A 27,870-nucleotide genomic window follows, 5' to 3' on the forward strand; every position below is an offset into this window, starting at 1 on the left:
TTGTATTATTATTATTATTATTAGTAGTAGTGGAAGTAGTAGTAGTAGTAGAAGCTGTATTAGATAAGAAAAAAAACAGGGAATTTGCCAGCTGATGCCCGTGTAGAATGGGTGACAATTCTATTTTTAATTAAATTACATGCCTCCTCCGCTCAGAGTGCTTCACATAGTTGTTCAAGTCAAAAGCAAAAAAAAAAAAAAAAAAATTTTCATTCTGTAGCTCAAGAGAAATGTGCAGAGAGAACACTTTCTATGGCTTAGCAATGTGACTGTAAGAGGAGGTTACAGGAGACATTTTCTTCCATTTGAGTTCTCCTGAACTGCCTTTTGGCAAACACAGTTCTAAGAAAATGTGGGATCAGGACAGCTCATAGCTAAAAGTGCAGACATCTAAATGTTGCATGTGTCGAGGGCCAGTCAGTGTATGTTCCTTTTCCCTATTTCTGTCTACACACTTCTTTTTCTTAAAACGCAAATGTTCCATTACTTTGACTGACAAAATTATTCATCATAAACAGCAAGCATGTCCATGCTACTTGGGTCTGAGGTAATATTTAGTGGCAGGGCTTCATCCTTCCTGCTTTGATTTAGGATATGCTGCCACAGTAAATTATAGAATCTAATAAAAACTTAAACTGTGTTAATAATAACAACGGTGGTCTCAGTAAAGAAGTACAAATGCAACAATTCATTTGAGCGGGTTCATGTCAATCAAAATCCAGTGATGAATACCAAATACATCTCAAAGGAGGCAGACAGTGACATTTCCTGTCGATGCTTGTTTCAAATTTGGACATCAATAAGAATAATTAAGCAAGAAAATAAATAAATACATAAATGTGTAAATCACCTGACTGTGTGGGTTCCTGTTCTCTCAACTAATTCTATGCAGTGGTCCGACAACCTAATCAAACAGATGAATAAGCACATTTCCGGAGTATTAGCTCTGCTGTAATCCCCAAGGATAATTACTTTCTTGTGCAACCTATGTGATGAACATGTTATACTCATCAGACTCCCTAGATTACCTGTAGTTTAGCTGTGGGAGCCAACAAATCAAGCGTGTGGTTGGTGGTCCAGACACATGAACAAGGCTTAAAGTTTTGCTGTTAAAATAAAAATAATGTGCTCTGCACTGAAACAAAAACCTGTTTTATTAAACATGTTATCAATAGCAAGACTTGGACAACAAGCCCCCCCTGCACTCTTCTCCACAGGTATTCTGTGTGACACAACACAATGACAGTACGAGCCCACACATGGTAGTTTTATCCAGGTCTGTGTTCAGACCCAGAAGTCAGTCAACACCCCGATGACTGACAACGGCAACTGAGATGCAGAAGTGTGCCGTCAGAGCAATGATGAAGTTATGAGGCAAAATGATTTTATAATTATCTAATTCTTCTAGGGACGGGCAATTCATCGTGTCTTGATGAATAAACATTACTTGTAATCAAGATAGGGCTGAGCAATTAAGCAAAATGTTATTCCAATCACGATGTGTCTGTAATATACAAATCATAGGAAGTAAAATTTTGCTCAAGGCAGAATGTTTGCAAAAGGCTATTCTACCGACTCAAGAAAACATCTTTTTTTAATAGATCTCCCTGCAAACATCACACTGTTATGATTATATGATGTTTTCCAATTGAAATGTGAATAGTGACACAAGAATGATAACTCTCTTTATTGTTAATCATGTTGTAAATTCATTATCAGCAAAAAATATTTGCAATTAGATATTTATTCAAAATTGAGATTAGGCTTTCAGTTGCAGCTAGAAATCGGCTATTAGCAAAAAATGTATCCAAAGTGACATGTGACATAAAGTGACGTAAAAGCCCTGCTGAGTTATAATGCATTGTCAAAAAAATGATGAGAGTATTGTAAAAAAGTGGATAATGAATCGTTCAATGATCATAAATAAAGTAAAAGTGAGATCATCATGTTATGTGATATTGATTCAAAGTCATATTTCCCAATGATTATCGTAATCCTTGTTTGGTTAAACACGGGCGTATCGCGATGACATCACCAGCTGTGACTCAAGTGGCTTCAACTACGAATCACACATCACCACTCTTTTCCTTGTCTTTCAGTTACAACACATAATGATCAGGATTAAAAGCCCCATGAGCAGCAGTCACGAGTGAGAACTGGCCCGACCAGATTGACCGACACATTAGACCTTCTAGGTCTCTGTTCGATTCTTGAAACCGGATATTTCATGACCACAAGTTCCAAAACCTTCACTCCAAGGGCTGAACGGTTAAATGATTTTAAAAGGAAATTGCATTTTGAGATACTGCGATTAGCCAAATGCAACAGCTGTGATTGTTCTTGGTAGTAATTATGCAGCACTGTGCTTCTGCCTGGGGGTTTTTAGTTGAATATGGCCGCCACAACAGAAACAGAACCGAGGCTACACTGTTTATACCCAAATGATGGCTTTTTATTTCCTTTAAAGTGTAAAGCAATGAACCTATTTCCGGGTGGGATTTTTGATAAACAAGTTCTGAATGACCTGCTCTCTATGTGCAACCAGCGGTGAGGGATGAAGCTTCAGAGCTGCAGCGTTCAGGGACAGAGTACTGTAGATGTGAAGTGAGCCTGGGGAAATTGCTCAAAATGAGAACAAGAACATGGCCAAAAAAAACACACGCTCAGCAGATTAGCCTCAGCGATTGCTCGGGAGGTTTTCTTGTACGTTGCTGAGTGCTGGTCACCTGTGTTTATGAAGCAAACACCTGTTAGTGAAATATGCACTGAGGCGGTGACTGTGAAGCAACAGTGCTAACCGCTGCACCACCGTGCCGCCCATGGATATGCTCCATCATCTTTTAAAACTATTACACAATGAAAACTGAACTGAGGTTTGAAGACCGAAAAATATTCACAAATCAAATCACAACTGCAGTGTATCATAAATATCATTAAATTAAAGAGGATGTACATTACGTCTGTTGCTCAAACATGCAGTCAAGTGCATGCATATTACATGTTTCTTTGAGCTCTCTCAGTCAAATATTGCACAGCCTGAACTTTTTCTTCATGTTCATATTAACTCCTCCACATCTGAGCTCTATCAGCAATCCGTGTTTGATTTGATCTATTTCCTCTGACTGTGTCTATGTTCGGTTTATTAATCTGACAGTTTCTCTGCTAGATTTAGGGGTATTCTGCCATCGCCATGGCCTGTCCTTTAGATAAATGTAGAATACAGTGTGGGAGGCAGCCTTTGCTTTGATTTGAATTTGTCACTCGTTGTTGTACCTGCAGGGGGGGCTATTACAGAAAGCTTAAGAGATCATATACCTTTGAGCAGAAACATTTTGGGATTTATTTTAGCAACAAATTATGAACTCACAGTGACGGTCATAGCCTATGGGGGAAACAGTTTTAATAATTAGCTTAGCCTCCTGAAGCTTGTTCTGGATAAATGTACCCCAGTCTATTCTAGATAAGTAGGGTCCTTTCAGGGTGCTGACAAGGTTTTTTTTCCCCACATATATACAGCAAACATGAATGTTAACAGGAGCTGGAGTGTCAAATCGATCCTAAAATTCCTGAAACTTCAGATCAGAAGTTAGAGGTCATGAGAGGGTGTGTTGATAATGTTCTCATCAAGCAATCCGTGCCTAAGAAGAAAAATGCAAATCCCTGAAGATGAAGAGGACAGGTCAATTCAGGAACGACTATCTGCGAGGGCTGCAGAAATTGTCAGAAATTCAGACAGACTCAGCTGTTGATGACCAAATAATGAACTTGCTACATGGCACTATGTTGTTTGTCTACTGGATTTACCAGCTAGAATTTGTGAGCAAGGGACAAAGCTTCCATTAGTAGACTACCTCTCTGAGTATTGAGCGATCAAATCAGGGTAGTATTTTGTCTTTGTTTGTAGTATTTAGTTTGTTGTGAAATAGCATGACAAGCATGTTGTCTCTCACTTTCATTCTCATATCTCATGTTGAAAATTGGACAATTATAAATAACCAGCAAATACAAGAGGACGTCTTGGTACAGATGAGAGGGCAGTTTGTCAACCCAGAAGCATTCAATACCAGAAAGATGTAGAAATGCAGAAATTAAGTTTGACTCAGGCTGGCAGGTCACCTCACCTCAGCCAGCCAGCTTTGCACAGTGCTTTGAATTTCTTTAAGAAGTTCAACCAAACAAAAAATGGCCGACCTGTTGTGTCTGCTGCACAATGACTTGTTTGAGGCCGGGTTTGTATTTATGTGACAACACTGAAACACAACACAAGCTATTTTTTTTTTGCATTTTAGTGAATATATCAAATCAAATCAAATCAAACTTTATTTATAGAGCACCTTTCACACAAACAAAAAAATGCAACTCGAAGTGCTTTACATTAAAAGAAATACAAGTAAACAAACCTCCATGACCCCCCCCCCGCACCCTCATTCGTGCACACACACACACGCACACACACCTTTGAACACACAGCGTACTACACAGATCCATACTACCCAGGTAAACTCCCACCCCTACCCCCCACCCCTCACTCATCCACCCTTGAGGAATAATGAAGTATACAAGTATACAAGTATAGCAGAAGGAATAATGAATATACATGTGGTAGCAAAAAATAATTGTCTAGAGCTACTTCAAACTATGCAGATAAATCAATGGATAAGCAGCAGTTATGTAACTGTAGCATAAATGTGTTTGACATCAAAATAGCTGCTGACAGGAGCACCGAGTGACATGTGTGTTGCCTCGTCATGTAACATGGCGTGTACAACCTGGCATATGAAACTGTAGCTCTTAGCAAGAACAGAAGTGACTGTGGCCACAGCCCTCTTCTTTTTAACGACGGCATGCTCGGCCCGGGTTCAGACATGTGGTCAGTGTCTGAGTGTGTCTCATAAAATACGGGTCTGTGCCTTTCCAGATGTTGTCAGAGCTCCAACTGACTGACAGGTAAGCTAATATTCCTTAGAGACTTTTATTTATCCTCAATCAATAAGTGGGGCACATGTAATGTAACACCATGAAGAGATCTGCTATAATCTAACACTCAGCCAAGCCCATACATCAATCATATATCAGTGTCAGCGTAATAACAATGAGTCACCCTCAGGTCATGTTTAAATGGGAAACATCTTTCATGGGGAGGAGGTGAGAATATCAGTGCTCAGTCAGGAAACGATGACTGGAGATTTCCGTCACTGCCGGGTAACGAAATATTAACTCTCCACAGTCTTTTGATGCACTCAGAGGGCAATAAAAGCAATGAAATAAATTGATTAAAAATTGCAGATAGCGTGAAATTGTCGGGTTGGAAACAGGGGGATCGGTAGCCTCTGCAGAAAAGGAAAAACTCAATAACAGTGGTATTATTCTTTAAGCTGATTGGTAGCCCATACGAGCAGGTTGGTTCAGCAACTGACTGGTTGATGTGAAAGTTATAGGTGTGATTCCAATCTTCAGTGGATGCAACAGAATGAAAATGTTTTCTCGTCTGAGGAGTCCGATCGTTTGATCAACTGAAAGAGATCTGCCTGTTTTTAGTTCTTTCACCCTCTATTTCGTTTCTGCAGCTCGGCTCCGATGGTAACATCTGTGGCACAAGCTTCACAGACAAATTTTGCTGTTTGATCAGCTAAAATGAAGACTACACAGTCTGAGAGCCATACTGGGTCTAGTTTGTGCTTCCATTTGAAGGAAATTAGATCAAGTCTGCCCTGCTGTGAGGCTCTGCGGGTGAGTCCAGCACGGGAGAGAATCAAAGGAGCAGTAACACTGTCTTGACGTCTGGCCCTGGCGACACACACACACACACACACACACACACACATACACACACACACAATGCGCATGTGTTGACACCTTGCATGTGTATCACCTGCAATGAATTAAAACCAAAAATTGATGCATATGTTTCATTTGTGATCACATTGTTCCATAATTAGGGACGTGAATGTTTTTGGTCCTCCCATTCCGGCTCGTTTGCTTTGTCAAACGAGTTGGATTTAATGCCAACTGGTAAAATGTGACCTACGCTGCAGCCGAGCCAGAAACATGAGGGTGACGCTTAATTTACATATTAATCAGTACTCATTAGCTTCTCTGCTGCTCCGAGCTGCTAGTGCTTGATTCAGTGTCCAGGACATTGCCTTGCAAAATCACAAAACATTTAAGAGGGCACCCCAAAACTAAAATTCAGTCATGCAGATGGAAGGTTGGGGGAAGATTTTTATTCTGCGAAACAGTGGGTTTCACAAAAAAAGGCATTTCAGTAATCCTCCAAACAACTGAAATAAACAGGGACCAATTTTCAAAAGTGAAAAGATAAATAAAACCATAAAATGCCTCTTTACTGCTCATCTGAAGTCATCCAAGCATCCAGAAGCCTTGGCGTGCCAAGTTGTTTTGAAAAATTTCACTCATGGTGAGATTTTAAACTCACTGTTCACTGTAGCTTGTAGCTCTGAGCCCTGACAGCATGTTTTAGTGAAGCTGATTATCTGAAAAAGAGGTGTGGTCAGGTGATAAATTAGTATATCCGTATCTTAAGGCGGTGAAAAAGCATTGCACCTCTGACTGACTAAAATCATGTCTAGTGCACAGTATTTTTCCTGCTACTTACAGGGAGGAATGTTCAGCCGGTAAACTGCACAGACGCCCAGATAATTCATCGTTTAGCTGATTTGAATGGATTAGACACACCCCAAAGGCACATGTGCTGTGCATCTCAGACCATGTGCTTTAAATCACCCAAGTGTCACTCTCCAAAGCACTTGACACAGGACGAGCGAGAAAATTGAGACAAGAGCTGTGGTACGTTCCAAAATGAGGCAGACCAGCCGAATGATGGACAAATCTCAGCAATCGCTTACTCTCTGTCACTAGCTTGTGACCACTGGTCAAATAGGTCACACAGGTACCTTTATCCTGGACATTTTTCTCTCTTGTATCGCTTCATTGTGACTCTAGAATGCCTAGTGCCAACCACATATATTTAGCTTGAAGCTAATTGCGACTGATGCTACCAAAAGTAAAATGGTGCAACAATGTCTGACTGCAAACTCTCAAGCACATCATCCAACATAATCCACATCTTCGTTATCCAGCCATATGCTGAGTAAAACAAATAAGGTTGATACTTTTGCAAACATGCTCAACATGGGACTACAAGTGCCAGTGTAGTATTACTCTACTCCGATAACATCGACGTTTTACATCAGCATTTCATTGTGATAATATTTGCTATGGAAAATGAACATTTATTTCCAATTATGGCGTTTATTCTCCTTGCTTGAAATGACTGATATTAATGTTCACAATTCCACACTGGTTAATTCAGCATAATGTATATTTCTACATTTCTACATATCTACACTGTGGGTGGAAATACAGTTTCCACTCGCCAATCATTCTCTGCCACTTTGCTTTTTTGTGGGAACAGCAGAGACACGCAGCTTCATAAATGCAAAATTGATCTAATTGTAGGATTGTTGAGTTTGTCTTGAAATGAAACAGCAGCAACTAATTAAAATATCAGCCTAGTACTTCTTATACAAAGGGGGGGGGGGCATACTGTGTACTGTATGTGGCTGTTTAGAAAAAAAGCCAGATTGTCTCCTCTCGAGTTGAGGAACTCCAGCCTGAATTTCAGGACTTATTGTAGTTCAATTCATTTTTAAATGATCTTTCCAAGTACATTTTTTACGCAACTGTCAGTCCAGGACAGACCAAAATAGATGAGTCAAAACTTTACTTATTTTACATATTCAAAATTCAAAGAGATGGAAGTAAAAAGAGGGAAGAGGAAGGCATCCATCAACACTGGAAAGCCCCAAAACACAATAAAATCCCTGGCTGGAGGTGATACAGCAGCAGGAGGATCTGAAGGGTCCCTTGAGATGAATGACTGCGCAGACAGAAACTCATCAGGGAAGCAAAGAGGCCAGTGGTAATATTAACAACTGCAGCGTGCATGCTGGAGTCTTCCAACTCCATGGATATAAAAGCTCATTTACATATTCGCAAGGTTTCTGGGCTGTGCTGTCGGGTGGCAAGACAGACACCACTTTCCCCTAAAAATAACATCCAGTTCATCTTAATTATGCAGGAAAGGCACTCCGTGTCTTAAAATGATGTGAAAAGGAGTCTTAGGGTAGAACTAAACCAGAGTCTTAACTTTCTGGTTTTAAATCAGACATTTTTCATGAGGAGCCAATGCTAACGTCCCCCTCCACTCAAAGTTGTGCTAAACTTAATGTTACTTCACCTGAATGTTTGAGCTTCCCAGTCTGTGACGTGAGAAAGCTGTTTTAACATTAATGTATAATGCATGAAGAAAGTTTCTCAGTGCTCACCTCAAATGTGAGTTAAAGGCGGGATATGTGACATCATCTTGCGTGTGAAGCCAAATATAGTTCAGAATACAACTTACACAAGTGTGATAAGACTAGAAAACTGGAGCTCACAAACACTGAGGATAAGCTCTACACTAAACTAGGAGATTCTGGGACAAGCAGCTAAACACTGACACGAGAATATTTGCATAATCAGGCTCCTAATGAGGTTTCTGCCTTTTATCCCCCCCCAAAAAAGGGGGGGGGGGGGGGGTCCTTACCTGATGGACAGTCTACGGACATATATCCCACCGTGTACATGGTAGGACATCTGTAAAGTCTCTTGAGACACATTTGTGATTTCTGACTTTGTTTCCACAACTTGTTTAATGTCACAGATTGAATTTTGACTTCAAAAGGAAAACTGTAGAGCTCTCATTCTCATTGCTACTCTGTTGGTGCTTCACCTGAGTCCTATTTCTACAGACAGCAAAAGACACCGCTCAGCAGGTGCGTTTGAACTGCAAAAGCTACAATCAAGTTAACACATTGGCCAGGTGTAGATTATATATTCTGATTCACAGAGTGGATATTAAAGCTATACTGCTCCCCAAAGTAGCAATTTTCCTCTGAGATACTCACAGGTATCTATCTTCATCTCCTGAAGTTATTTTTCCTGCCCGCATGACTTTTTGGTGATTTCACAAGTCAGACAATAACAGGCAAATTTGTTAACTTTAGGCTAATGGAGACTGATGACTAATGACAACCCAAAACACAGCACTTCAGGTGCTACCCAAGAGCAGACAAGCATTCACGTAGTGGAGTAATTATCCGCATAAAGAAGACTAGGATCATGCATTTGAAAGTTTTTAAACTAATGTTTTGGGGGATTTTGCTTTCATTAGTAAATAGCTTCCAGCTAAGAATATCTAACTGGGGGTTTCAGCCTTCTGGAGTCTTTGACTGAGTATTTGAAACGGCACCTTTTGAGTGAGGCATCCGTTGAACTTGTTGTTTCACTAACTCAAAGTTTTATCAATGTACTGCATCGCTAACTAGAGGTTATTGCAGAGCATGTACCCCCGCCAAGGTGATACAGCATCACCAGTTTTGTATAAATGAATGGACAAATCCTACCAAGCCTACCAACCAAACAAATTAAAGCCATCTGCAACATTTTGAGTTAATACTGCAAACAGAGTTTATGTCAGTAATTACATTCGCTCTTTTGTGGAAGTAATTAAGTATCGGTTAGAAACTCTTTTGTTTTGTGTTTTGGATTTAAAACTTTCAACATAAAAGTGCTTTGTTTATTCCAAAAAAGTAATTGTTGACTATATTTTATTCCTAAAACTAATGCTTGACTATATTTGCTTCTTGTTTGTTCCCTGATTCAGTGTGACTTCTTGACATTCAATGATCTTTTAGACACAGAAAACTACTTTATACTGATGGAATGAATGAGTGGGGACATTAATGAATGATTACACGAATAAGTAAGAGTTTTTTGAACTGTATGCATTACAAAGTAATAAACTGCAGTCATGAATTTGAAATGTAAATGATTCTGTATTCTTCTTAGGTTGAGATGCAAGCATGGAGAGGGACTCATGGTTGGGATAGAAGAGGCAAGGAAGCTCCACATTAGCAGTGCAACAGGATAAGATATTCATGGTACGAGAAGTATTACACTTTCATCACATACAGTATATAGTCCCCATTTCTAAGCATCAAAAAGGAGAGGGATCGCCAGATGCAAGAGAGATTTTCTATCTAGTGTTATATGTAAGCTTTATAGCTGATAAGCAAGTAATGCACAGCAACTCTCCTCAAAATACCAAGATTTTTTTTTTCCACTAGAGTAACACAATGGTCTTGTCTGAGGAAATTTCATCTTCCAGCTTAACAGTAAACCAAAGAGCACTGCCAAATCAACTGAAGAACAGTGGAGTCACAAGGAGGATCTTTATCTTGCGCTTTTACGTTTGTGGACTGAGTCAAAAAGGAGTCTGCAACAGTGCTTTCGTTCGGTATTTTTAATACTTTGTCATTACCTTTTCCCTCTGTATTCAACACTTCCAAATGAAAATGAAAAAAAATTAAGTTTGATTTAATGGGTTTTCATTTCAGCCTTCAAGGCAATAAAAACTAGAAAATTAGAAGGAGCCTGTAGACTTGTGATATCCATGGCGTGTATCCACAAAGACGCAGACCAGATGTACTTCCAATACTGATTACAGAATTACAGAAGACCAAGTAATTATTCATCACCATTATGGAAGCCAAGCAGGATGTGTGAGATGGTCTGAGGACTGTTTCCATTCTTCAAAGACTTTCTTTGGGAGACGTGGCAGTGTACACGACCCCCCCCCCCCCCACACACACACACACACACACACCAGAAAACATTGTTCAGTCAATTTGAGGTTATTTCTAAAATGAAAAGAAATTGCAAATAGAGTATGCAAGATACATGGAGATAAAACAGTAGAGTTATTTTATTTTGACAGTGGAATGTAAACCCAATTATCAACTAAAATTCAATGCATTAAGTTACTTTTTTGTGTCTCATTGATTTATTTATTTTAAAATGGTAAACTAAGGGACACCAATAATCACCATCCAACATATCTGCTGTTCACTTTTTACAAACCATTATTTTACCGATCTTGATCATTATTTTTGATGAGAAATGGAAAAATGACAGCCAATGACGTTGCACTGCAGCCTCACATTGTCTTCAGTGAGTACATAGGTGGCTCCTTTTTTAAGCATTACTACGTAGTTTGGGATACTTGATATCCCTGGAGGGCCACATTCTCAGTGTAAAAAAGAAAATAAGAGATCAAGCCACCCAAAATGGAGATCTATCATGCAGGTGCAAGTGACTCCTGAGGTAAGTGGACCTTTAACTGATAATAATGTAAGAGCTCTGCGATGACAACACCTGGTGTACTTGCATGAGTAATAAACCTGAAAACATATTTGAACAATGTAACTTTTCTTCCTGTATTCTGAAAGAGCACAGGCAGAGTAAAATAGCTTAAACTGACTGTGCATGAAAAATACTTTTTGGCCTGGTAGGCTTCGCTTCTGTTTTTACAAATGGAGCAGTGAGTTGGTCTGTGGTTTTACTTGTCATAGAGCCTTTTGGCAGTATTTATTGTCGAGGCTGGTAACATATCCCTCCCATCCATCCATCCATCCATCCATCCATCCATCCATCTTTTACCGATTATCCTGTTAAGGGTCACTGGGGGCTGGAGCCTATCCCAGCAGCCTTCGGGTGAGAGGCAGGGTTCACCCTGGACAGGTCACCAGTCCATCACAGGGCCAACACATATAGACAGACAACCATTCACACGCATGATCAGTTTAGAGAATCAATCAGCCTGGTCCCCTCTTGATGTCTTTGACTGTGGGGGGAAGAGAACCCACGCAGGAACACGGAGAACATGGAGACTCCACACAGAAAGACCCCCTGATCAAGCAGGGGCTTGAACCCAGAACCTTCTTGCTGTGAGGCTACAGTGAGGACCACTGCACCACCGTGCCGCCCCTGGTAACATACTTAGCCTTTCAAATGTATCAGATAACAACATAGTTTTGTGTTTACAGCATTTTCTACCGCACCAAAGTGGCCAAATAAAACCTCCCTCAGATACAGCCGATATAGATTTACAGTTGAACTTTGACCATGTCCAACTAGCTTGAAATCATTAAAAAGAGGGTCGTCAATACAAAAAAAGGTTTCACTTCTTTCCATGTTGCCTGTCCCACAGCTCCAGCACCTGCCAGCAAAAGTTGGTTGCAGATGATGCAAAACTCCTCATCCAGCAGACTCGGGTTGTTTTTCATACTCCCACATTATTTTGTTTGCCCAGCACTCTGCAGATGGTTGGATTGGCTCCAATTCCAAAACAGCCTGTCCGCCATGTTCTCATTAAAGTCAGATGGATATAAGTGCAATAGTAGCAATTTATTTTGTTTTGTTACTCACACAGAAACATTACAGTGGCAGGGAGTGACCTTGGCAGGCAATGGGCCCAGTGTTGAGAGTTTTCTGCCATACGAGCTCCATTCCCCTCATCTCGTAGGCCTAGTTACAAAAACATGTGCTCTGTTTTCCTGGAAATGCAACAACACATCTTCCCAGCAGTAAATGACTTCTTTAAGTAAAGAACTAGGTCAGGATGTCATAGCAAAGCTTTGACTGGCAGGCAGAACAGACATGTGCGCTCTGATTTGTGGGACAGAAAAAAATACAACAAACCGCATCTACAACTGCAAAAAGTTCACCAATGAACATCATCTTTGTCTGTTTAATATATTCTTATTCATCTCTGTCAGAGCAAGACTAGTCTACCCAGAGCTCCGATGTAGCTGACCTCCAGCTGTGGTGTGTCTGGTGGATCTGGCTGGTGAGCATGTTGGTTTCCACAAGAGTATCAAAACTAGCAACTTTGCTGTGACTGGTGCATTTTAGTTGTTTGAATTGTTGCTATGTTTCACTTTGGAAAGAGCCAGACTTCCTGTTCTTCCGCTAAGCTAGGCTAATTGTAAAACTGATACAGATCTTCTCATCTCAGCCCTGAAATTAAAAAAGTTCCCAAAATGTTTATGAAATTCATCAACCAGCAAGTGTATTTAAACTTTTAAACTCTGTCCACTGTTCCTGCAACGTACTGTGGTGTCTAATTTTGTGTCTACTTTATTAATGGAACTAGTGCATACTTCCTGTATTGAAGAGGAGATGACGTGTTTTAGGTATATACTGTTCTTTCTATGGACTTGGCACGCTACCAAGTCTACCAGACATGGAAAAATGTTCTTTTTAAAAAGTTGAATGCAAGAACTTTTGACCCCAACAGGTTTATGGCCAGAGAAATCCAACTTCTAGTTCCGCTCCCTATCATGAAGAGCATATGTCTTGTGATTCCAGTAGCTGAGCTGAAAAACCCTTTAAACCGACTCCATTATAAACCAAATATTAATATCAAGTATTCATAAAAAGGTGAGAGTTGTGAATGTTGTGAAAGTGTATGTGTCTACAACTATTCCGTTGTTTCTGCAGAACAGCTCAGGCTTTGTACTCCGCAAGGATAATAAAGCTCTCAGAACTCAGCTTTGCTGGACTCCAGTGCTTATTTGAACTTTATATTTTTTACCATCAGAACGTAGTTGAGTCTCAGACTCTGAAACCTCGAAACTTTTACTGAGAAAGAAGGTGTCAAGGCTCAGGCAGGGAGAGACCCAGTCTCCAACAGGCCCTGACTGGGCTACACAGCCCACCTTTGGAAGCATCACCCACATTCATTGACACAATTTTTTTTTTTTTAAACACATACCACTTTTCTTCAGCCGTGAATTAAAATAGACAGTGGCAATGTGTGTGGCTTCATTTCATGTTATTTAAGTACTCTAGCAGTTAAGCGAAGAGTATTTACATTTTCTCCTGCTCATTATTCCTGAAATGATCTCCAGAGCCAAATTAACTGGCTGGGTCCAGTCAAGGAGAAGTTCTTTTCACAGAACAGAGCTGCTGCTCTCTATAGTATGTTAATGACCTGCTATCAGCTCTGGTAGCAGTGGAGCATTAGGGCGAGTAATGAGTCTGCTGTCAGTAATAATAGCAGTGATAGGCCTATTTATGATGATTACTCCTATAACGCAGGGATCTGCTGTTTCTGTTATTTTTTGTGCCGTACTATTATATATTTTCATTAATTATTATCTGCAGCTACGTGTACAATGAAAACAGAATATCCTGTACACAGTTGTGTGAGAGGCAGGGGACACCCTGGGGTGCTGTGCAATAAAATCCATTCAGCGATATATTGCAATATTGTATTCATTGCATTCTATCAATTATTTCAGCCCTCAGTGTCAATATTGTGTCGCAATATATCATGATGAATCTGTTTCATCTGTTGAGTTATCAATATCATGTGACGTCCATATGACTGGACTACCTAGGTGATACACATGAAGTTGTTTTTTCAGCTCTGTTTTTAAAATTTTCAGCACATATAGCAATATGTATCATTCCGTACTGCAACCTATCATGATAAAATCCTATTGTGTCCTTGTGAGGTCATGGCCAGTACCCCTGCCTAGTCTGGACAGTTGTTAGTCGATGACTGGGCAGATGAAGACAGGCTGCCAACTCACACTCACTCCAATTGCTCTGTGGAAGAAGGTGCCTACGGAGATCAAGATAAAGTGTCTGGACATTGAATTCACATTTCAAATTCCTATTTTGATCAGGGAACAAAGGAATGACACATTTGGGAAATTAGTGTCAACATTACAGAGCAACGTTAAAAAGACAAGACAAGCCTGTTGACTTTGTTGTGTGTCAGGACAAAGGTTTGTTGTTATCATCAGCGCTGAACAGCAGAGGCAAGTTTGTTTGCATCATCAGGGCAAACCTATGTGACCTTTTGAGACTTCAAAACAAAAAGACTTCCAAGGACTGAGACCACAAAACCATTACTCAAATTAATTTACATAAGGATCTGCGACTATTCAAGAATTAACAGAGATTCACTGGAAATGAAAGGACAAAAAAAGGAAAAAGCTGCTCTACTATCTTTTGTTTAGATAACTGCCTTCTCTCACTGTTTCCATTTTCACGCGTAAGCGCACTCAATAAATTCTGTTTTTTGGGTGAAAATACAAAACTTGAATCAGTTTAAATATTCATCTCTCTCTCTCTGAATTGAGTAACAAACTTCCTTCCTTAGAATATCACAAGAGCTGATCGGTTCAAACTTGATGCCAAAATTCTGGAAAAAAGGGATGAAAGGGAGGGTACTTGATTTTCAAAGGTACAGCAGGTACTAGAGATACTGCAAAATAACAACATCATGAGGAAAGACTGCAGCAAGTGCAGCTATAGGTCTGCTGTGACTTGGGAAAAACAACACAACACTAACTCATCAATGGATAAAGGCAGTACAGGCATTCATTCAATTGATATGTTTCTGAGGTAAGAGGGTTTTTTGAAGGTCTTTGTTTTTGGTGTCATCAGTCAAATGTTTTGTGAGGAGACATCCCTATCAATTCTCTCTAACCTCGGCCAGCATCAACAATGATGGCTGTGCTTGCTATCAATTGCTAATATCAATTTTGATAGTTTCATTAAATTCAAACCACTGTAATGCAAAAAACATTCAGTTTGGTGAAAAAAAACAACAACCCAGCACGCTTCCTCAATGGCTCACGGCCAGCCCATAACCGTTTGATGCATACAGGAAATATTTCAAAGGTTATAGAGCCGCTGCAATTACTCGGTGTAACTGATGACGCTTTTCAGCGTAAACATCCATATCTTAAATCAACTGCTTTGATTTATTGGTTTAACGATTGATTTCAAAATTGCCTCATCTACCTTAAGTATGACAAATATTTTGCCTCAGTGTCAGTGGGGAAAGCCTGTAAGCATGATGTCACTCATTTTGGACTCAAGTCTTAAGCCCAGTCCAGTCACATGATCATGTAACCTGCTTTAAGGATCCTGGCGGCTGCAGCAAAGCCTGATTTGATTGCAGAGAGGTTTTTTTTGAAGAGTTCTTTAAGACCCATGACTTAAGCAACAATGAGCTTTCTTCAGACTTATTTTTATGATTTTGGAGTATCTCATCCAGTTTATTACTTTCATACAGACCTCTGTTTATATTTTGTTTTGTGGATTAATCAAGGCATTTAGCTGTCAAATAAAATGAATTTGAGATTTTTTTGACAGCTAAATGCCTTGATTAATCAATCGATAGGAACTGGAAGCTATAAGCAGTGCGTTTTTCAGTTGCAACATTGACATGAGACACATGATAACACGAAGGATGCAGTAGACTTGATGACGCAGAAGGTTAAAAGGGCAATCAGCTTGGAATTGTTTCATACATGTTTCAGCGGATGTGGATATTCTACATTTACAAAACTCCTACTAATATTTCATAACTTTACTGAGTTAATTAATGTCTTTAACATGATTTTTTTTATTCATTATCTATTGCTTTTCTTCTTTAATCATGAGAGCGTAATCGACCCCTATGTATTTGTGTAAATGTTAGTGTTTTGTCTTTACTGTTGCTGTGGGCCTTGTTTAATAAAGTATTAAAACCAGATTTTCTTCTCATCTTTATAAAAACCCAATCATTTAGGAAACTGAATTACTGTGGTCATTTTTCCCCTCCTCGAGCCCATCATCCTTTCTTACAATGAAACAAAACCACTCTTCATATTCTTCATTTTCTTCCCTTAAAACACAGATTAACAATCAAAGTAATGAGCAGCCACCTCACACCCCCCGGGGGAGACACAGAGGTGTGATGTATGAGTGCATCAAAAGATTATAATAATTGTTTTTTTTTTTTCAGGCTGGCTTTAATAGTCTTTTTTAGCTACAGAGCATGAAATAGCCGTAACTAGAGGTTTCCAGCTCTGCAAGTTTGGAAAAGTTCTCATGCCTGTTGCGCACACTCTTATCATCTACCTGCTTTGAAGGCACTATAGGCACATGCTGCCAAGGCCTATGGTTCTGCTGGAAGCACATGGGAGTTTAAGGCTATAAGCCAGGTGTTACACGCGAGCTGCCTGAGATAACTTCTAATTACTACGGACCTCTGAGACATAACAATTAGCCTTTCCTTCAAATAATACCACTGAAAGAATGCATGTTATGTGCTCTTCGTAGTTGCTTGATAACCTACAGAAGACAGCAGATGTGAACTGGAGACTTTTTCTAGTTACATGGGGGAGGCATGTAACGACATGCCAGTTATGTTAAAACTAATTGATTAATAATTTTAAACCTTAATGATATCATCCTGTTGCTAAACCAAAGATCAATAGCTTACTGATCGTGGTAGCGGGTCCTTTCATGCAACAAAGTTTGAGCAGAGATGAGGTAACTTGGCAATGGAAAAATGACGAGACCATGTATTTCTGTAACGTAGCCTTAATAAAAAAAAGGAGAAGAACAAGGAAGTTGCGCAAATATGAAAGAGCACAAATGAGAGATTAGCTTCACTACTAACGACAAGCTGGTGGCCAGAATTTTCAGGTTCTCAAATCCTGCTCTGAAAAAATATAACAATGATAGAATAGGGCAGGAATGAAAACCCAAAAGAACATTAGCACTGTCGAACGTCCGGTTCCCTTGTCTCAAAATCAGTTCGTTCTTTAAATTAACGTTTGATTAAAGGCTTGAAATAAGGTTGGTGTTTAACACTAGCTGGAGCTATTTTAATGTTTTGTTCTAGAGCAAAAAATATATCAATAAATAAGACTCAAGAATTTTTAAGCATTCATGTGTCAGTAAACCTCATCATGCTGAAAACACAAGGAATGCGTAGAAGTGGCCATGTGATAAGTAGGTCACTGACGAACGAAAATAACACGATGGCTTGATTTGCAACAAGACTGAAGTGCTTTTATTTATAAAAAAATAAAACTATGAGAAAGCAAACTTGGAAAAATCCACAGCACATCACACTTTAATTCTGTTTGCAATCGGCAATAGCATCCTAGTCACCTGACATGCCCGTAGCCTCTCGAGTGCCTTGGTTGCCAGAGGCACACAAATGTTAAGCCAACCCACCAGGAAGTCAGTCAATTATATTTTACCTTCAGTGTACATACCTTGACATCAATGGACACTTACTAAACCAAAGAAAGTTCAGAATAGCATGACCCTATTTCTCAGTCAAACCCTTACTAAGGCCTCAACCCCTTGAAACAAATCAAATTAAGTGAAATAGCCTGGGGTTTTGTTTACGATGGTATCGTCCACCATCACCACACATTTCTAATTGCTGTGACCTCTACAAAAGACAGCAGCATGAATCAACTCTGTTTAGGACTGTTGAGGAGAGGAACATCAGACTGACACAAAAAAAACTATACAATGATGAATTGTTTGCGCCCTTTGTTCCAAAAGCACTGACTAGTGCGGTGTATAATTATAAAGTAGTGTCATTTTACTTGCGTGTAATTTATTGTGATTGCGTACACTCAGCACAATTACAGAGGGAGAGGAAGCGTGTACTTGGTTGACTGCTTGCAAGTGCTGTTGCTGCTGAGTGCAATCAGTGATGAAGTCTTCATCACATCCTGTGTGGTGATTGTATTGATTGCACTGTAGTTCTTTCATCGCATAACGAATGAACACCTCAAAATCATAAAAGTGGTGTTCATTTGTGGATATTATCCTACTGAACAAAAAGTCTCCGACTTTTGTGTACCACAGAGCTGATTTTCTTTAATAATCCAAAATTCAATGATAAATATTATCCCGTTGGCTTTGGATCCAGGGAACCCGGGTTGATGCTAACTTCCAGGTTGGCATGATGGCAAATAATTTCCTTCAACTGATTGAGGTTCATGCCAGAAAAGACATACGAAATGTGATCCAATTACCTTTACTGTCATTATTTACTGCCATATCTCTTAGGACAACAAAGTAAAAACGCACTGAAAATAGTAATAACAGGAATCATGGGTGAAGTCTTATGTACAGCATACATATTGTATATGTAAGCCTACCGGAGTTAAGTATGGAGGCTTTATTCCTGACAAGGTCGAAGACGCTCAAGGCCTGTCAACATGAGTATGGCATGAATAAAAGGTGCCGAGAGGCTTCACATTGACGAGAACGCTGCAGTGAGAGTAATGCAGTCTCTCAGCCTAACTGAGTGTAGCACTAAACGATTAAGACGGGGGGGGGGGGGACAATTTGTTGAGAACGCTTCAGGTTGACACCAGAGTGATCAAAGTCAAGGACGCCGCATTTGCCCATCAAAATGGAGAAAAAAGACCTTTGTGAAGAAGTGATATGGAGGTGTATGGTTATATAGCTCAGTTCACCATCAAACACAAGAAACATCTGCTGCACAGGACAGCCTGGTTGTACATAATGCATCAGTCCCTCCTGAAACACTCTGTGGCTGTGGATTTCCCCTCCTCTGCACCTCTGAAGGCACCTGCCAATAAGCGTTACCAAACGAGCAGATAAAAGCCATGCAGTCATTTAACAAGCCTGATTGCGAGGGTGATGTGAAGTCTTACGCTGCTGATTGCACCGGGGAGAGATTATGACAGCAATCATAGAACGAATGTTAGTAGTGTGTATTTAAATGATCATTTTGTGATATGATGATATCATGACACTCTCCCAGTCGTTTTTGAGTGGTCACATACAGTAAATGCCATACAGTCTGTGTGTGCGCGCGCACCAGAGTACTAGGTCTGCTCGTGCTTGTGAGAAAAACAAAACAAAACAAAAAAAAGAATGGCGGTGAGGTGTTCTTGGAAAAAAGCCAGGACTGTTAAGTGGAAACAGAGGGCAAATCAGAAAGCCAGAGAGAAGTCCGATGGGAATACTGAGAAGGAAAAGACAGCCTGTGTCCGAGCCGAGAGGCCTGAACAAGAGACACAAACTATTAGTGAAAACACACGCTGCATGCAGACCACCACCTGAGGGACTGGAAACATTTTTGCTCTTGCAGGATTGGTCCCAGACCTTGATGGAAAGCCTGTGGAGAGCTCCAAGGATTCTTCTGTCTGAGGCTGAACGCCAGAGCTGAATGCCTGTGCTGACTTAACTCAGCCCTCACGGCACGCCACAGTAGCTAAAGACTGGAGGGAAAAAGCTTGCAAGAAAGATCTGAAAACTGAAAGTTGGATCATTAGAGGAACTTTCAAAAACTTTGAAAGACATTAGCAGCCCTCACGGAATGCTATACATTTCCTTGTGCCGGCATTCAGCGTGGCATGCTTTGAAGAGAAAGCACGAGCGCAACCATTTTATCAGACTTTTCCTTGCAGCGTGTCTTCATATGGCTGGCAGCTGGTGAGAGTTGCCATGATTCACAGTGACTCATTGTGTTTTCCATGTTCTATTGTTGAGAGAATCCACAAAGGATTTTCACTCTGAGGCATCACACACATCTCTTCAATTGCTGTGTGAGAAGGCGTGTACTGAAGACGGACTGAGGTGCTTCTTATTAGGATGACAGACATTTCTCTCAAACAGCTTCTCCACGCTATACAGCAAATGGCAATTTCTTATGGCAACTACCGTTTCCAAATGTAATTGCCTTCCTTGATAATGAACGCCTCCAAAGTGCTCTACCTCCATCTCTAGCCCCCTCCTCTCTAGAGCGGTCTCCCAAGGTCACGCTATCCAATCAGATTGGAGACCTGATGAGGAAGCGGCTCAGCTAATGACTTCTCCTGGCTTATTATTTATAATGGTGAGGGGAGATTTGGAAAATGAGCCATTACGCTGCAGACACCTTAATTAGTACATGAAGTGACATCTCATACAAAATACACAACAGTGATGGAATATTTTAAGATATTGGCAAGCAGACAGACTTTTCCCACAGTAGCCTACGCACTTTTGGACCAAACAGTGAAGGGAACTTTGTAACAGAAACTAACTGTCAAGGACTACTGCTTCCCAGCTAGGGCCTTTGTTTGCACTAACACTGCAAGTAGGAATGGGCATGTGACATAAGAAGGCTGACAGTGGATGTAAGACGTTGTCCCTTTAAAAAGATCCTTCGGTTTACGACTAAGCTGCACAGCCTCTTAAAAATGGCAGATGCTGGTGCTGTGTTGTCTTCAACCAGTCAACGAACACATTTGTCACTTGTGAGTTAAAAAGGTTCCTAAAATGGGGTTCCTAGAACTACAGTAGTTACCAGTTCCTACAGTCAGGATGTGTCAAAAGAGGTTATTCTCTCCAAAGCTTATAGGAACTTGTGAAAAATTTCCTCTGGTCTGAAAGCACCAAGTATCTGAATGTACTGAAACTTTTTCGGATGTGACTTGAAAATGGCAGGTTACCAGTGCTGCATCAGCTTTTGCACCAGACAAGGCAAATATGGGGGTGTAACTGAGTCACTTGTCCCTGGCCCAAGGGGCCCCCAAAAGTGCTACTCGTGATGCTACTGTAACCTTTAAATAATCTGATATATTTCTTTGTCAAAAATACATTGGGACTCATCTTGTCCCTGCACTTGCAAGACAATTGGTGGCCCTGGTTGATCCTCTTGCCATGCACCCAGCCATACACACCACAAACAGTAAATGGACTGTGCCACTGTAACACCTTTCTATCTTAGCTGTACTCAAAGTACTTTACAGCGTTGCCTCACTCACACACGCAAACACTGATGGTGAAGGGCTGCCATCTCATCAGGAGAAATTAGGGGTTCAGGATCTCATGAAAGTGTACTGTTAAAGGGGTACACGAGGATCAAACGAGCAACCCCAGATGGCCGCTCTACCTCGGAGGCATGCCACCCCACAACCAAGCTGCCCTGTCGCCAACAGTGAGTGGGTCTGTGTGAGTACAATGAGGAATGACAAAAGGATTCATGTTGATACTTTTGACAGGCTGGCTCATTACGTATACACTACCAAGATTTGTTCAGTTTCGCTCACTATTAAATTAAAATTCATAAACCTGGAGTTCTCTCTCTCTCTCAAACACACTCACACACACACACACACACACACACACACACACACAAACACACTGTAAAACATGTTTCACTTTTACAAAAAAATGAAATGAATTTAAGTCAAAGGACATAGTTTCTTGAATGAGGCTGCTTCAGGACACAAGAGAAATACAGTATCTCTGTTGCTGCACTCAACAGTTACAAAAGCCTGATCCTGCTGTGGAAACCTCCACCCACCAATTAAAGCAGTCTACCAAAGTCATTTCTGACACGACGGAAATAAGAAATAAACGTGCTCCCATACAGACTTGGATATCAAGGATGTCCATTAATATATTGATTAAAATGATTCTCATACACACTGCAGGGGTGAAGTCAACATAAACACAATAAAACCCTCAGAAATCAAAGGTGTGTTTAGTAGAAAGTTAACATCAGCTCAGCTGCACTTTCAGACTTCAAATCCTGTTCTCCTTAAAGTGCTGAGATTACCAGCTATCAATAGAGGATCCTAGCGCGCTCGACAGGATTAAAACACACGACGTGTTCCCATACTCACTTGAAGTGAAGTGAAACCCGGGCTGAGAGTAGTCCGATGAGTCCCGTTACTTCGGTGCGGCGGTTTGGCGGCGGCTCCGCGGAGAAGCAAGGGCGAGCAGATTAGCCCAGGTCAAAGCTTTAAGTATATAATAGCAGCAGATTAGAAGACGAAGAGAAAAAAAATCTCCAAACTAGTAACATCGCATCGCTTCCTGCACACCGAGAGCAGGAGGTGTCCCCTCTGTAACGCATCCATGCGCTTTGTAGCGGCGACGAAGCAGGGGGAGGATGAGAACACTTCCCCGCGTACCGTTACTCGCCCCCAGGCAATGAGAGGCGTGCATTTTAATTCCTGAGCGCTATATGGCTGACCATGAGGGGCACATTAAGTGATACGCCCCTCTGCATCCTTTCACACGCACACGCACAAACGCGCACACACATCAGGATTTTTTTTTGGCAAGCGTGATCACAACTTACAGTTTGTCTCCAGTTTACTGCTGCTGGAAGGAACATTGAGATCCTACAATGATAAAGAATTAATCTTGACTGATGAGGCACATTAATATCTGTCCTCTACGGCTCTAGTCCCATTTTACCAATTAAAAGTGTATTTTTTTGCAGTCGTACAAAACATTCAACATGTGCCCTGTAATAAACAAAACCAGAAAGCACTGACCTGGGCCATCAGGGAAGAACTTGCAGCCCCTACATGCTCAGGTTCAATTCAAGTCCTGATAACATTTGGATTTTGCAAGAAAGCGCAAATCTTAGTTGCTCTTTGGTGATAATATTACTCCCTGCCTCCACTAGGTAGGCAAGGCAAGGCAAGGCAATTTTATTTGTAGAGCCCGTTTTCCCCACCAGTTTGTCTCAAAGGGCTTCACATGGCATCATAACAACATCCTCTGCCCTCAGACCCTCACATCCACTGAGGAAAAACTCCATAGAAAACCTTTAACAGGGAAAAATCTGAGAAACCTCAGGGTGAGCAACAGAGGAGGATCCCTCACCCAGGAGGGACAGACGTGCAGTCGATGTTGCTACAGACAAGAAAACAGTTTATAACACAGAATGTGGAGACATGGAAATGTTAATAACAGTTGAAGAAGGAAGCTTCTGGTAGGGGAGGCAGGGAGAGCAAGCCAGCTTGATGGGGGACTGGATGGCAGACTGGTTCATGGGAGGGGAGCGCAGGCCGGTGTGACAGTAGGGAATAAGAGGGGGGGCTGGGGGGGGGGGGGGCGATGCAGGTGGCGGTTGGGGCTCTGGAGGGTCTGTGGAAACACAGAGAGACTGTGAGACACCAAGGCCAAAGTACAGAGGTAGCAATCGAGAACACTCACCTTCCTTTGTTTTTTAAGTGGGAAGTCAGAACTGATTGGAGATCAACTGACTTGCCAGCATTCAAGGAAAAGAGTTGGGGGGTATAAAGAAAAAAACAAACGTAAAAAAACATCCATTGTTTAGGACTTGGCCATTTGCAGCAGTTGATAACAATGCCATATGCAGCTAGAAGCAGTATAAGCAGCTATTTTTGATCATGATCTGGGGTTCATCAGTTATCTCCCAGTTTCTGAGGAGAGGCTCCAGTTTAAATATCCAACTGGGATTTCCGAAATTCTAACCTCAGAGTTAACTGGACAGAAACATTATGCCGCTCTACATCAAGTGCTAATAAGACAGTATCATCCATCCATCCATTTTCTACCACTTATCCCATAAGGGTGGCAGGGGGTGGAGCCTATCCCATTTGGGCAAGAGGCGGGGTTCCCCCTGGACAGGTCACCAGTCCATGGCGGGGCCAACACATAGAGACAGATGACCATTGGCTCTCCCAGCCACGCCTACGGTCAATTTAGAGTCTGGATTAACCTGGTCCCTCTTGATGTCTTTGGACTGTGGAGGAAGCTGGAGTACCAGAGAGAACCCACGCAGGCACAGGGAGAACCGGGGCTCGAATCTGGAACATTCTTTTTGGGAGGCGACAGAGCTAACCACTGCACCACCGTGTCGCAACACAGTGCCATTTTAATTTAAATTAAGTGATGTTTGTCACATCAGGCTTACTTCCTGTAACCATTAGGTGGCACTATGACTCAACTTTAACTGGTGGATGTGAAGCCTTCAAAAGGTCTGATCATGTGGAGTCCTGTTACAACAGTTTTCTATTCAATGGTGAAACACAGTTTAATGACAACTCACAGTGTTCACGGTAACCCACCCATCACTGAGTTCTTAAAGGAGAGATTCATTTATTATTATTATTATTATTAATTTCAATAGACATGTGGCCTTGTTTCCAGCTTACCCAGGGTACTACCATTCACCGGAAACAGTTTTTGACCCATTTGGTCTCGTCCTATTGCTGTCTGCAATGCTAATGCTTGTGCGAGTGGATAGGATCCCATGAGCCTGCCATTTAAATACCATCTTACACACTCCACAACACATTCCAGGCTATTGAAATAAAACTCAAGCATATCAATTTAAATGTGTATGGATATAGCACATAAGCAAAACATAAAGTGAAGACAATAATTTTTCATTATGTTTGGATTACAAACTTACAAGATAGACAACTGGCCATCCGGTCCTGGAGGTTTTGGTTTCTTCTTCCAGGCGATCTTGTCAATGGCGAAAAGTGTTTCCAGAACTCTCTTGTTTAGAAGGGAAGTGAAGTCCTCGTGTTCAGTGATACACACTGGGACTGGTGTCACTGGGTCACAAGAATCGCCATCCCGGGATACATCTAATTCTTGAAAACTTGTGCCAAGCTCCAGTTGTTGCATTTGGAGGATAAACAAATCGCACTTCTTACAACAAAAGCATTTGACTGATGTGGCCATAATTGGACATTTTTTGCCGTCACACTAAAAGTCTCCAGTTGTTCTGTCCCTTTCTGCTTCAGAAAGGATGGGGTCAGTGACATATACACTTTCTCTTGCAGCTCTGGCATCCATTTCCCTGAGTTTGGTGTCTGTGTATTCAGGCTTGTACATGTAGGCTTGGTTGCTCAAAACGCAACGCAACGCAAACTCTTCTTCTTCGTATTCAAAATCGGATGCATCACTTTCTCTGTCAACAGTAGCCATTGTAGAATAAAACTGAATACCAACTAGTTAGCTTCTCTTCCGACTGGTGTGGATGTAAACAAAGTGTAGGCTACAGTTACGCTACTTCCTTCCTGACTGCAGTCACTGCATATCAGTCCGCCACAGCTGGAACGTGAGCCCACTACTACCTACAAGAGGAAAGGTAAAATTACGCCTGTAATATGAGGTTAGTCCCTCAAAAAGAAGCACGATGTACGAAAAGTTTTCTATCCATAATTACTCTATCAACATACACATTTAAATTGATATTCTGGAGTTTTATTTCTATAGCTTGGAATGTGCTGTGGAGTGTATAAGATGGTATTTAAATGGCAGGCTAATGGGTTCTTATCCACTCGCACAAGCATTAGCATTGGCAGAAGGACCAGTGACTGGTAGCACCCTGGGGGAGCTGGAAACAAGGCCAAACGTCCAAAAAAAGTGGCCAAATTAGAGACAGATGTGGCTGTCCCACTAAGGAGGTCAAAGCTTTAAAAATGTAATCTCCCATTGCCACCAGGTGTAGCTGTGACCAATCCGCCCCAAAATGTAAAGTGTTCATTGGCCAGTTTTTCAAATCAAGTTTGGTGAAAATCTGCATCACAGTTTTTGTGTTATCCTTCGAACAGACTTTCATGGCTGACAGACAAAAGCCTCATAAAACACGATTTTCTCTGCAGGAATGAGTTTTTTTTTTTTTACATTTTTAAATGTTTGTTACTTTACCTCCTAGATTAGTACACAGGATCAGAACTGCAGGCTTCCACAGGTGCCACAGCTACAGCGGACTCATAGGATAACTGAGCTTGTAGCTTAAGTGGATCTAAACTGGGTGAAAGCACCCAAGTTAAAGTTCCACCTGCTCTAATAACCCCCGGGCCTGCTGAGACCTGTTGGTCAGATTCATATGTCAGTTAGAAGAAGACTTTTGCCTCCTAAGGCCACCAAATGCAGGTATTGCTTTTCATAAAATACCTGGTGGCATTTACAGTAAATATTCAGCAACACAAGGAAGGGTTCGATTTAAATTGTTGCATATTGAAAAATATGATAAGTAAAATAAATTGAGTTTCATTGCTTGTGAATGCCTAAAGAATTTGTTGTATAAGTTTTTTCTATCACATCATTGTGACTGAGGTTCACTGGAAGTTTGTTTTAAACCATTCAAACCTGCATTTAAAGATATCTTTGTGTTTACTGAGAGTAATAAAAGGACCAAAATGGATTAACCCCAGCATGGAAACACCCTGTACTTTGATCAAATAACTTTACATTAAAAGAAAGCGTGTTTTTACAAACAAGGGGAAGACCGTATCTTAATTCAATGAAATGTTGCATTTCAAACAGATGCTCAGGCCGGCATCTCTGTAGCATGCCCTGGGGCCCCCGCAACCTGGAGCCACTGTTTGCATACAGATGAGTTTATAATTTGATAAAATGTTTCCTGTCTGGTTGAGATTATCATGCTGTCTTAGGTTCAACAGATGGGTGGCCACTTGTCTGGATGACAGGCTGGCTGAACATACAGGGTGAGATGATGGCTGCTGGCAGTGTGTGTGTGTGTGTGTGTGTGTGTGTGTGTGTGTGTGTGTGTGTGTGTGTGTGTTTGTGCGTGCGCATCCAGAGAGGAGGGAATGGAGTATGTGAACCTATTTTGAATGTTATCAGTCCATTAAAAGGCTATTATCAGCAGTTATCAATACCATTTATTGCCAGATGGTAGTGACAATCGCTGATACTCACCAGAAGGCACAAAGATGAATATCATCTGATCATGTTGTTGACGAACAGTCAGTGATCCAGACGCACTTCCCAGCACAGGTCCCCCATTTACAGAAACAATGGTAAGCCTTCCACAACAGAAAACAAGAAAAGAAAACCCCAAAATTCTATCTGGAGCATTAATGATATTACAATGAGTCGACACAATGTTCAACGATTGTTAAACAGCTATCAGGAAACACCGCTGGGAAACAGAGAGAGAACGCGCAAGGGGGGGGGTCATATTCATTTTTAAATTAGTTGGTATTTAACAGCAGGTGGCACGGTGGTGCAGTGGTCAGCACTGTGGCCTCACAGCAAGAAGGTTCCAGGTTTGAGTCTGGGCTCGGGCACGGGATCTTTCTGTGTGAGTCTCCATGTTCTCCCTGTTCCTGCTGGGTTCTCTCTGGTACTCCAGCTTCCTCCCACAGTCCAAAGACATCAAGAGGGACCAGGTTAATCCAGACTCTAAATTGACCGTAGGTGTGGCTGTGAGTGTGAATGGTTGTCTGTCTCTGTGTGTTGGTCCTGCCATGAACTGGCGACCTGTCCAGGGTGAACCCCGCCTCTCACCCAAAAGCCACTGGGATAGGCTCCACCCCCCCGCGACCCTTAGCAGGATAAACAGAATGGATCAATGGATGGATGGATGGTATTTAACAGCGATTT

General features: G+C 41.2%; 1 protein-coding gene across 1 annotated transcript in view; it reads right to left on the bottom strand.

Annotated features, from left to right (window-relative positions):
• LOC147241179 (CMP-N-acetylneuraminate-beta-galactosamide-alpha-2,3-sialyltransferase 1-like) overlaps positions 1–22,713 on the bottom strand; it is a 75,801-nt gene extending 53,088 nt beyond the window's left edge. Inside the window, exon 1 of the mRNA XM_086193604.1 lies at positions 22,365–22,713. The gene's annotated coding sequence lies outside the window, so the exon portion shown is untranslated. The remainder of the gene's footprint in view (positions 1–22,364) is intronic.
• Between the last annotated feature and the right edge of the window lie 5,157 nt (positions 22,714–27,870).

The sequence above is a fragment of the Aulostomus chinensis genome, chromosome 22, assembly GCF_037954235.1.
Source record: "Aulostomus chinensis isolate RoL2024-O1b breed Wild chromosome 22, RoL_Achi_v1.0, whole genome shotgun sequence".
Classification (NCBI taxonomy): Eukaryota; Metazoa; Chordata; class Actinopteri; order Syngnathiformes; family Aulostomidae; genus Aulostomus; species Aulostomus chinensis.